This window comes from Osmia bicornis, chromosome 13 (genome assembly GCF_907164935.1).
Source record: "Osmia bicornis bicornis chromosome 13, iOsmBic2.1, whole genome shotgun sequence".
NCBI lineage: Eukaryota > Metazoa > Arthropoda > Insecta > Hymenoptera > Megachilidae > Osmia > Osmia bicornis.
This window is the reverse complement of record NC_060228.1, coordinates 6,269,926-6,282,432: the sequence shown is the minus strand read 5'-3', so window position 1 is coordinate 6,282,432 and position 12,507 is coordinate 6,269,926. Positions and strand designations below refer to the sequence as shown.

Genomic DNA, 12,507 nt, shown 5'->3' with positions numbered 1-12,507 from the left:
ATTCAATGATAGGAAGAATTTGGAGGGTTGTATAGTTTCATGAGATCAAACAAGTGTTTGCGCAATAAAATAAATGATCGGAATACAAAATTCAATGTTGAAAATTTAATCGCCAATTACGCGTTAACATTAATCACAAATTGATTTAACGTTTCCTTGCAACATCGAATTAACCTGTCGGGTTTGATCGGTAATTAGATTTGCAGCAGGTTAATTACTCAGACTAGCAATGAAATCACGTAATTTGTTCGTTATCGACACATAGACGGATAAATTTAATTAACCCTTCGACGGCGGTGCTCAGCCAAGGGCTTATTAATTTCGATACGAATTATTCGAATTCCTCGATTTGCCTGCTTTCTGAAATCGCAGGATCGGAATCGCTAAGCAATACAACAGCGATAGTTTATTACCCGACACCGACGTGATTTATTACATTCCTCGCCTCTAGGAAGTAGAAAGAAGATCCAAGACAACTGTCTGTAGAAATCCTTTTAAATGCAAGTCAAATTTGTTAATTCATTTTATATAAAAATATCAAAAATTCAGATGAAGGTGTCGATCATGATTAAGGATTAAAATTCAATCGAGCAAGATTTGTATAAAAAATAAAAAAAATTAAAATTAAAATCCTCAGATCGTAGGATTACCATTGAAGCACGTTTCTATTAAGATTTCTTGTTAAAAACTGCATCGCTCATCAGCTCCTGTGATGGAAACGAGCCAAAATGGAGGAGTCGTGTTTGTTTTCATTATCCTAAAGCGTCACGTATGTCCAGCCTCGAGTTTCGAGGTGCAAATGATACGGTTGTGTTACACTCATTGTCAGTCAAGTTGCAGAGTGGCGGGTGTACCGTGGAAATCGTTCTAACGCGGTTAATCTTCGTGGCCAGGGCGTATATTTACGTTCATCGCGGCTCTGATCCCTGAACAATGGCGGATCTTTCGCGTGGAAATTCTATAGTGATTCGCGGAAGCATCGTTGCGTTAACAGTTTTATACGCGGCTACGTTTCATCAACATTTCGACGGAGAGAAATATCGTAACAAAACGGGACGACTGGTCCGCGAAACGCTTTAATATCTTTGAAACACCGTTGCCCCGAGAACGATTTCTTTCTTTTTTTCTTTAATAAAGGTTACAGGACACTAAAGAGTCTACCACTCGGCTGCGAGGATTCTTTTGTAGACGTAGATCCTTTGAAGGGACGAAGCTTATCTCTTCGGAGCAATAATATATTTTTCTTTTAGGTTCTTTAAAGCGCGGAAAAGAATCTTTGCTGAGAAAAGCTCAGCTCGTCCGAAGATTTTCTATTAAGCTTCAAAGAAACCCGTTCACCGTTTGCCGTTTGCTCCTCGACCTGGCTAATTTATTGTGAAATACAGAAACAACGCTTAGTTTGAAAGAAAAGAATATCAAATATTTAATATGGTATTTTTGGAATCTCTTACGAAAACGTAAATTTGCTATTAAGTGCAGAGCGATTGATCCATAATTCTATGGGTTACCCTCTGGTGCTACGAAATTTATCATGATTGAACGGCAGAGCGGCTTTTTATCGTGGAAAACTGTTCTCATCGAGAGAGCGACAATCTTAACGGCGAGGTAAAATTTTTATCGCCGTGTGAAACAGCTGGTCAACCTTTGCACCTCGCACGATTGCTCGCGTTGCGATTTATGGAAGTTATAAATGTTGCGCTGCCACGAAAACACGGGAAGCCTATATCCTTCTAAGTGGGGGACTTACGTTTTAACAAAACGCTATACGCCAACTCGTAAAGTATCACCGGTTGCGATACCCGCTTGCACTTCGTTTATCTGCCCTGCCAACTGTGATCCTCCGCATCGTTTATACACATTCCCTCTTTTACAGAGGCACAAATTTTCGTTGTTACAGCTGCTGCGTAGTCAGCTTGTTTTAATTCGCTTTGTTTGGATTGCGAGCTAGCAGATTTGAGAAAATAGAAAAAATGCAAGATTTCTAATGTACGGTACCATTGGGTAATTAGGTAGGGATAAAAATGGGTCTAGCTTTACTAAAAGTTACTGGAGCAAGTAAGAAATAAAAATAAATATTCTTAAAGGGTATGTTAGAATTAACACCTGACACGTAACACCTTTCACCTATGCCAGATGATCTAATTTTTAAAAAAATTCTAATTACGCTAATGATTATCTATATCCTATATTTTATTAAAGAATTCTATGCTAGATCGTCATAATATCTGAAGGGCACCAAGCATGCGCCCAAATTGTGTAGCGGATCTCGTTATCCGCGAGACGTATCCAAAATACACCCAGATCTCTGATATCCCATTCAAAAATCCATTCTCGTTTCTTCCATCGATAGTGTCACCATATTTCCCGCTACGTTTCCCATTCAGAATCACGATGGAAATTTAACAGAGAAAGCCCCGATGCGATGCAGTTCTAGTAATCGAACCGTGCAACGTACCATGCAGTACGGTCTCGTTATCGAAGATACATAGATGGTACATCGAAAACATTGTGATTCTTTGTATGGATGCGAATAAAAATGATGCAATAAATTTTTGTTATAGGTAATTTGAAATTTGCTACTCATAGCAGTTAACATGTTAATTTAGAATAGAGAGAGCCCCAATTTTAATTTACTTTATATTTCTTATTTTTGTGTACCATCTCTATATACCCCATTTTTAAAAATTGCATGGAACTCATTCCTCCATTTCCCCTTCATATTTTCACCATCTCGTCCATCGGATATCGGTCGCGTAACGACGCGGATTTACAGCCGCGGAGATAAGTCGCGAGCGAGAGTTCGCATTTCGAATGTTATTCACGTCAACGACGAGCTCGTTGAGAATCGGCTGGAAGTTGGAGACCTTTAGCCGTCGATGGAGTTAGGCGGAATGCTCGACACTCGATCCTCGCCATCGGTTCCACGCTTCGACGAGATTTATGAACCGTGATAAACCGAACGACATTCAGCCGAGAGAAGAGCAGGCTGGAACACTGGATTCAACGCGATAGAATCCTTTACCGAGTTCTTCCTCTTTCCCGGATACGAACCTCTTCGTCAATCGTCCGAGTTGCAGCCTCGTCTCAGCGTTTTCTTACGTTTCGAAAAGTGCACCGGCGCTGTTTGTTGCGACGATGCACGTTTCAACCGACTTCTTTGAGAGCAAGGGAATACTTGCCACGGTTTTTCTTCGGAAAACTCTCGCCGATACCGCGCAGCGTTTGTTTTTCCCTTGGGAAATGTCCCCCCCTATGTCTGAGGTCTTTGTAAACGTTGCACCGATCCTTCGATTTTATTACGAACTCCATTGGAATATATATATATCGTTCTCTACCTCTGTCGTAAATTTCTTCGCCTTTCGATACGTGCAAATAAGGCAATAACAGGAACTTTAATATACTTATCGAACATTTCCGCGCGAAGACGAGGCGGAAGACCGCGTTGCGGCCATAAATCCTTCCAACGAAAAGTAGTAGGAATATTTTTCATAGGAACACACGGAAAATGCTTCTCGATCAATGCCCGCGATTGTATTCGCTGAATTCATCCGCGGAACAATATCGCGAAATATATCCTACATTATTGTACCTTATTCTCGTGTCTTCTCCGATAGACAGAAATATTCATCAAACCAGTTTACAACTAATGATATCGAACGTCTTTCATTTTCCCCTTTGATGCTTTTTATAATTGAACTTATAAATTTAATTGGAAAATATTTTTGATAAACTGAAGAAGTGTTAATAAATTTTATAGATTCATTGAAATCTGCAAAATTACTATTCTTCTCCACGTCGTTAATTTCGTTATCCTGGAAAAGTATAATTCTCGTATCTTTTATACACGAATTATCGTATCATAAAACACATACTCGTCGACTAAGCGAATCCCGTAGGCGTACGATCACTTCGTCTCGCTTAAACGGCTCGTATCGACAGAAAGTCGACTGTCTTCAAACTGTTAAAACGTTTTGCACCCTCTCGTGGTCGTCCAAGTGAAAGCGCAGATAAAGCAAGCGACAGTCTGAAACGACATCGCACGAAAGCGCGGGCCAACTTTGCAATAAAATGAACCAGAATGGAAGAACTTGGAGAAATTTTGCAGTTAAATTTGCTTCGATATACTGGAATGTTGGAACGTAACACATTTCTCTTTGTGCCTTGGATTTTATACTTTTCAACTGTAGACAAAAATTTTTCTACGATGTTGAAGTGAAACGAGGAACAGGTTAACTGAATTTTAATCTGAATTAATTAAATGAATTCTTTCGTAGGAAGAAATTAAATGGAAACGGTAAAACGACTTTTTAGGATAGTTCTAGCGCTAAATGCAGCCACTGTTGCATCACGGTTGAAAGCTTGAACAAGAAACGTAATTACAGGATCGTTTGTTTCAGTTCGGGGAAATCAGTGAAGAAGATTTAGAGGCTGATGAGAGAAACGATTTTCTTTCTCCTTCGCAAACGTACCGTGTTCCTCGAGGGTTCGATCGAAGAAAACAAGATCCGTGATTTTAGAAAGGTGATAGATATCCATCCTTCCACGCTTTTATCACAGATTCGGAATATTCATTTTTCAAAAAAGATAATTAATTCGTGGAAATATCTTTTTTACACGAAAGAGTTTCATATATTGGAAGAATACTGTAAAATTTAGAAAATGAAAATAATATGAAATACAAAGTAACATTAAAGTTGAGGCTCTCTTCATGATCCGCGATAATGCAAAATTAAACTATATAATCTTTAATAATTCTTATTAAAGAGAACCGTCGTTTCTACTTGTGGTAACGTGTTAATTAAATTCAACTTGTAACCATTTATCCTCATAAAAAAACCGGAAAAATCCTTCGTATATTTTGCAAGTATTTCGTACTTACAAGAAATTTCAGGCGAGCCGTGTACCATTCGAAACCTTGAAAGTCCTGGAGTTCTTTCAGTCTCGAAACTTTCGATGGTTCCGGAACTGCTTGAAGTTCTGAAACCTGTAAGAATGGTAGAGATAAGTTCAGACTTTAAGATGAACGAAATAGCTATGGAAAAAGTAGGAATATTAGAGAACACGAGAAAAATAAAATACAATATCAGTATGCTAACCTAAGATGAATAAATGACTTTGATCCTAACGACAGTCAACGTGTTAACTTGTCAACTTTTTCAGATCGATTAATTATACCCTTAATTAGAGCGATTACTTAATCCGGACACACCTTTAATTATCTCAGGTTAATACAAGGTTGTTCTATTTCGCACCACTAGTTTTCCAACGGTATCCGACACTTAATCGACGCTCTCTAACGAAGTTTTAATTTTCACTTAGCTAGACACGCCGACAGCCTTGTGTCGCGTCTTTTGCAATCAGCCCTGACAATTTGACGCGTGAAAAGCGAAGCAAAGGAGGAGGAGGAGGATTGTCGGTCGATTTTCCTTCGTAGAATACTCGAAGAAGTCCTCAATTAGCGTGATTGAGCTCGGGACGTATTTAGCGCGAACACTGTTGAAAAGTTTTCATCGAAATTGCAAGGGGCTCGTTCGTGATGCACGTCAAGGCGTTCCTTTTCCTCGATAACGAACCTGCGAATCGATTTCTTCAATGGCGAACGAGATTCTTGTCTAACGATGTATTCTTCTGAACATCGCGATTTCGTCAAAAAGGGAAACGTTACTCGGACCAATTGTTCCTTTTCCTTCGCTATTTTCATACACCTCACGAGAATACCATTTTTCCTGGATATTTCTCTGAAGTTACATTTTCCACGATATTCAACTTCACGCTCGTTAACGCGTCTCATTTCCCGGACAATGTATCGTTAAAAGTTCGATGTAAATAGAGGAAACGAATCGCTCGGGGCAAAGAAGACGAGTAATCGAAATTTAGATTTTAATAACTCCACCGATAGAACGTTATTTTTCATTTTTATTTCGTCGTTCATGAAACCGCACGATATACGATTTTAACGATCCAGGTACACTCACTGAATCTTGAATTCACCTTCTCGAGATCAAAGATACCGGCTGCGGTAGACAGCCCCGTCTGGTCGTATGTATATGTACTCAAAATCGAGGATTTCCGGCGAAGTTCATCAGCAAGTACGCTAACTCTTCAACGAATCCGTTACAAGGGGCTAGAATTCAAACTACGTTTGATGCCTGCGCCTCAGGTCCAATCGCCTCGCTTTAACTATTAATGAGGCTGCAACAGACGAGCCAGTTAATCGACTGCAGGAATTTTCTAATCAAACACAACACCGTGAACCAGCCAGAGGAAATTGCTCATTAACGTAACGTAACACCTCTCTTTCTCGACGCTTCTTCCTCTTCTGAGCCATTGAAAAATATTTCTTTTGGGTTTAGTAGCTTTAAACATCTCTTCTTTTATTTTATATATGCGTTAACGATGGTAATGTATATATTGGTAAAATAAAATAACCGAGCTTGGTAATTTTTTTTTAGGAAAAATTGTTATGTTCCGATTTTCCCACCTCTATCACCTGTCACAGAATATTAGGTACATGAAACTTCATCAAACCCTGCGAACACCCCAACTTTATATCCGTGGCGTAAGTCGCATAATTAAGATTAGGTTGCCGAGAGTTAGCACAGCGAGAAAAGTCGAGATAAATGAAGGACAGTGAACGGAAGATAAGACGGGACCGTTGGCAGAAAAGCAAAAGTTCTCTCGGCCAGGAAAGCCACAGTGGAGCAGCAAGTGGTCGTATTCTCAGGGCTAGGGCAAATTCTAAAGGACCACCAAAGTTCTTCGATCTAACGAAAGTTCAGGGGAGTTGGTAGACGAGTGTCCTTAGGGTCAGCCTGTTACCAGCTAGCGGACTTTGTCGCAACACAATTTTCCTCTGGAATCTTCGCCGCGTACGATAACATCGGTGTTTATCGTGGCTTCGGAAACCGTCAACGTGTCCTCTCGATCCTCCGTTAAATAACAAGATTCCTTATCCTTCCGTCTTTTATCCTCGTGTAGAATAACGACAAACCAGTATATCTTTCGTACCATTCGTTCATTTTTTAACTTTGAATTCGAAAACCGATCGCGTTCCAAAAGTTATTAGGACAGGATTCATTAATTTCCAAAGTACCACTTCAACAACCGATAGAATCCTTGTAGAATCGCTATAAAATCTACGCATCCGTATAAAAACGATAAAAGTACGTAGCTTAAGGCTCTAATTAAAATCGAGTGATCGTTAAGAATACTCGTGGAGAATACGACTCGTTAGAGTTTCAATGAATCATCGAATTGAAAAGCGCAGGATAGAAATTGAATTGATCTAAATCTTTCATCGGATCGGTCGATAAAAATTCGAACATTACCGTAAAATATACCGGTACGAGGAGAGAGATCTCGCGCAGAAGTGTTCGCATATCCGATCAATTTTCGACGTTAAATAGTCACCAGGCATCGACGTCAGATTCCCAGGGCGTCGCGGTGCAATCACCCCGACACCAGAGTACTCCACGTAGAAGTGTCTCTTCCGGAATCAAATTGTCGAGAATAGGCCGAAGCTCTTGACGATCTTACCGTAGTTCTCCAGCCACGATCATCGAACTTTCCACTCTCGCGAAACTTCCACCCTTCTCCAATCCCCATCCAACCTTCCTTTCGTTAACCCTCTTCCATCTTACCCCGTCGCTCTCTCTCTCTTCAACGATCGTTCTCTCAACGACGATGGGTCGTACTTTTCGAACTTTCTTTTGGTAGAATTGAATCGCCACGAAATCGGTTGCACCGGGAACATCGCGGTCCAAGTATCAGAAATTTCGGGATTCGTTCGTCGAACTTTCGGTTTATCCATCGTCCTGGATACGATGCAATCGAATCTCGAACGGAAAGGGTTGCTTTCCGAATTTAAGGAGTACAGCATCGAGCACGTGGAAGACAAAAGTCATTGAAAAAGACAATGATCATTGTTTATTTTTAGATTTACGATTCCGAAGTTTGTTTTGAAAAGAAAAATTCAATGGCCTCGATAGGATGTCCCTTTTCCCTTTCAAGGGTCGTTCACCCCGTCACCGGGTTCGGAAAAAACCGATTGATAATAGGGGTCAGTTAATATAAGGGCAATAATTAGAGCGTGCATCCGGTTTGATTAATGATCGAACGTGACGTAAGAAATCCTAGATGTTTTACGCGTATAGACAGAGCAAACGATCCATCAAAATTCATTTTTATCTCGGTTGCAGATCATTAAACGTACGAATGTCTTTTGCAGTTTCCAAGTGTGAAATTTTCTCAGCTTATGACTCCTTTTCCGAAAATCTGACGAAACAGTCGAATTTCGTCGGTCGTTGTTTACCAAAGGATACGATTCCCTTTCAGAGGAAACAGATCCTCGACTTTACGCGGGAGATTCTTTTCCTTCAATGGATCTCTTCCTCTCATTTTCGCTTTACGATGTGCGATCTACCGGAAACTTCGAACAATTCTCTTCCAATTTCCGCGATTTTTTCCACAATTCATTGGAAAAATCCATTGTCCATTGATCCCATAACGATCCTCCCTTGGACGATCTCTGACAACTAACCAATCAGTCTCGTCTTCCATTTTTATTCTTTCGCCAGCGTAAAATGTGACACAGGTTTCCACGGGACTTGATATTTCCTCCAATTGCGCGATACACTTCGCAAGGAGTTGAACGCGGCTCTCGAGAGGAGTGTTTTGAACGATGATAAACGCGACAGCTATTAATTTCGAATAACCGGAAAGGAGTAAGGTCGAGTGTATCGCGGTTGATACAAGAGGAGATATCTCCCTGGAAAATAACTTTTCCTCTTTCCTTGCACGCGCGATGATGCGTGGCACTCGAGAGAATAGAGGCGTGCACAAACTGCATCGCGTTTCGGCCTCGGCTACTTCCTCCCTTCGGTTTTGCCCCACAACGCCGGACCGATTCGTAGTCTGCGTTCATCCGGCCGGATTATTTTTCTCATTTCCACGCGGAATGCTTCGAATCCTTCGTCCATTTCCGAGCGCATGCCGCCACTCCACACAGAACCGATTCATTCGGTGCACTCGAATTTCTGCTCGAAAACCTTTCATCCGGACCAAGAGCCATCGCGAGCAACGTATTTTGCTCTTCTCAAAAAATATTATTCCCTAATCAAGTTACAAGATTGTTCTTTATCAGGATTTTGGCAAAAATGAATTTCTCCCCTTCGAAGTGATAACATGCGCTAACAATCGATAGATCAACTGGAAATCCTCGAAGAATTAATTCGTTCACGAAAGAGTTAAAACGATAAACGCGTACCGTTCGCGTTTTCACGCGGCGTGAAAGCAAATACGTGTACCATGTACGTTCAGACTTCACTTCCGGCTGGTACTCGTTTACACTGTTTCTTCAGGGAAGTTTCGTCGAGAGACAGTATCCCGGGCAACGTCCGCGAGAAAACGAGTCCACCGCTTGTCACGAGGACACGTTTCGAGGCGAACTTCGATTAAGATTCAGATGTCGAATCGACGGAGTAGTTTCGTGGCCAACCGGGAGCTGAGAATTACTGAAACTAGATCGTACTCGGAATTAATGTCATCCTATCCTCTTTCTCCCTCTATCGGCGCCGATTCTCCCTGAGATACTTCTACTCTTGCCCCCATGCGATCTCAATTTCATATTTTCTTCTGGATTCATCGATCTGTCGCGAAAATCCCTTGAGAATCTTTTTAGAATGACATTTGCAAAAGGAAACTGAATAATTATTAACCCTTTGTAACTGGATATTCAATATCAGTTAACGCATCACGATATTATTTGGGATATTTTTAAAAATATGCCAGCAAAACACCATGATAGTTCAACAGCTACCCCAAAATAAAGCATGGCAACAAGATAGATATATACCTAAGTGCGAACTGGAGCCAAATGCAGCAGAATCAGGTCAACCCTGAAGAACTAAACTGCAATGTTTACAGAATCCCTACAAAGCGATCAAACAACAACCACGTCCTAAACCCAAAAAATTATAACGATTCTTTACTTCTATCATCACGAATAGTTGTTACAAACACGATTCCAGCCGTAAGGGTGCAAAGTTCGAGTGTAAAGTTAAAATTCAGTGTTCGAAACACAAGGAACGAGCGGTCGGTCACTGGGGAACGAGTCCAGGAGCCATTGAGACAGAAAGAAAAGCGTTTGGATGCCGACAGGTCGACTCTTTTCACCGATCGACAGTGGAGCGGTACGAGAGAGCGATTCGTAGCCTCCGCTCGGCCGAGGCAAATGGAACGCAGCGTACAGAGGCTTTCCCGTAGGATCGATATGGTAGTGGGGATTCCAGAGGTGCGAGAAAGAGCCGGCTTACAGGATCGTGAGGGAGCGAGAACGGGAAGGGTACTGGAAGAGGGCTGAAAGAGGGAAAGAACGATGAAGGGAGAGGGAGAGGCAGCTGGATGAACCGAGAGGAGAGCAGGTCGGGAGGGAACCCATTGGGTTGCAGAATCGGACGAGATGAGGGCGCTTTAACCAACGCTTTCTACATCGCGCCATCGTTGCTACCAACCGCGTCGGCGTCGGCGTCGGCGTCGTGGACGTCCTCGTTGCCGGCGAAAACGGCACTAAAGCGAACACGCAGCTGCCGAGGCCAGACTCCGCCGCTCGGTCCAGTTTGCCTTCCGCTCTCGTTTGGCATAGTGTCGCGGCGACCAGGCGTCGTCATCGCGTTTACACGCTCCTCCACGGCACCCGTAACGCGTGACCTCACTTCCTGTCTCCCAACGGCAAACAAGATCAAATGGATAATTCGCCTACCACCGACACAGTACGAAGACAATCTCGCGCTGGTGGATAATCGTGTGAAAGAAAGTTGCAGCCGTTGGCTGGTGATAGTTCTCGAACTGTTCAGCAAGAAAGTTTCCAGCAAGAGGAGTAATTCTCGACGGAGGATCGCCGAGTACTTGGGGTACCGTGGTTCTGGGACAACGAGATCCAGAAAGGTAGAGAGGATTTTTCAAAATATCTTTATCGCTCTGACACGATGTCATTTGTGTGTTGGTTTCCATGAAAAGTGTATTTTTTTCTCTCATATTATTTTGACAACATTGATCGGAAACACGACACGAGGTTTGAAGAGCATTCGTACAAATGCACGGAAGAGATCCTTGTTTCGTGTGCATCGTGGTTATGAATTCGCAGAATCTCGTTTCATTTCCTCGTGATTTTTTCGAAACAGCCGGAAGTGTATATTTTCATGAAACGTACGAAGTTTCCGCGTTGTCATCGTATTCGGTGTTGCAGTATTTATACGCCAGCTGCAGTTCGACTGTTCTTCTGTTTGACTTGGTCTCGGAGCGAACGTCGGGGAACTTTTTATTACTCCTTTGCACGTTGTCGTTTATTGTAATCCAAAGAAGGACCATCTATACGGAGCCTTCTTACGTATTTTATCAAAAGCTTGCAGCTTTTATCCTCCGTCAATAAAAGCTGTCAACGACAAACATTTATACCCCATTGAGCAAAAGGTAGCGGGCGAAGGATGATAAATGATACAGTTTTATTAATCGAATCTTTGATACAGGCATTCGATTTCGCTGACAGGTCGAATTCCTCGAGAAATAATGTTTCCTTGTTAATTGTCGAAAGAAGTGGAAAGAAATCCGGGTGGTTTTATCTTTGCCCCGTGAATCGACGTCTTCCCGGTTGGTTTCCCGATTCGTTGCTATGAATAAATCACGTGGAGTATCCCGATGCTCGAAACCCATTAGTCTTCGCGTAAAAAGTAAGCGGAAACGGGAAGAATCAGGATATATTATCCATTCTCGAGCAGAGATTTCCAAGCGGACGATAAAAAAGTACGTTTCAGGGTGCGCGGAGAGGGAACGAACAAAAAATTTCCATTTTCTTCCTCGAAATGGATGCGGAAGCATATACGTACGCGTGGACCGTCAGCCGATGTTGGATTTACCGTTTTACAGGAGCGTTTTGCATTCCAATGAATATTAATCGAATGCAATTATTAAACGCAAATTGGAACTCAAACAACTGCCGTTTCACCGTGCCATCGCTTCTATGCTCGTAGCTTTCACGGAATTGCCTCGACTGCCGTCGTGCCTCTGCCTGCTCATTCGTACACCTTCATTTCCGGGCGCAAAATCGCTTTGGAAATCCGCTCGCACGCTTCAACGACCACCTCGCGACTACTATCAAGATTCTCTAGATCGAACACCAAGGTACCTCGTACGAAAACACTCTACTGCTGTTCTTTACACTTCTACTTCAGTCTACGTGTTTTGAATGTCAACAGAACTGCAATTCTTAAAATTGGATCAATTAAAATATTCCGAGAGGTAGTGTGTTTTCCTCCATCAAATTTCATGACTTTCCGATGATGGTTTTTCTTTTCAATTCAAATGTTCTATTAAACACCTTAAGAAATTGATATGACGTTAATCCTAATTATGTCAGTCAATCAGTTAGTTAAAATTTGTGTCGTCAGTCTGTGATAGGCACCGCAGCGTTCAACGTGTTAATATCGATAGGAATATTAATTAAGAGGAAGT

General features: G+C 41.9%; 2 protein-coding genes across 3 annotated transcripts in view; one reads left to right on the top strand and one right to left on the bottom strand.

Moving 5' to 3' along the window:
- The window catches only part of LOC114872611 (glutamate receptor ionotropic, kainate 2-like), a 78,038-nt gene that overhangs the window by 49,178 nt on the left and 16,353 nt on the right, over nt 1-12,507 (bottom strand). For both annotated transcript variants that reach the window (XM_029179975.2, XM_029179977.2), the window contains exon 3: nt 4,880-4,984. The gene's annotated coding sequence lies outside the window, so the exon portion shown is untranslated. The remainder of the gene's footprint in view (nt 1-4,879; nt 4,985-12,507) is intronic.
- Nucleotides 10,595-12,507, top strand: part of LOC114872610 (glutamate receptor ionotropic, kainate 2) — a 169,457-nt gene continuing 167,544 nt past the window's right edge. The window contains exon 1 of the mRNA XM_046288465.1: nt 10,595-10,944. The gene's annotated coding sequence lies outside the window, so the exon portion shown is untranslated. The remainder of the gene's footprint in view (nt 10,945-12,507) is intronic.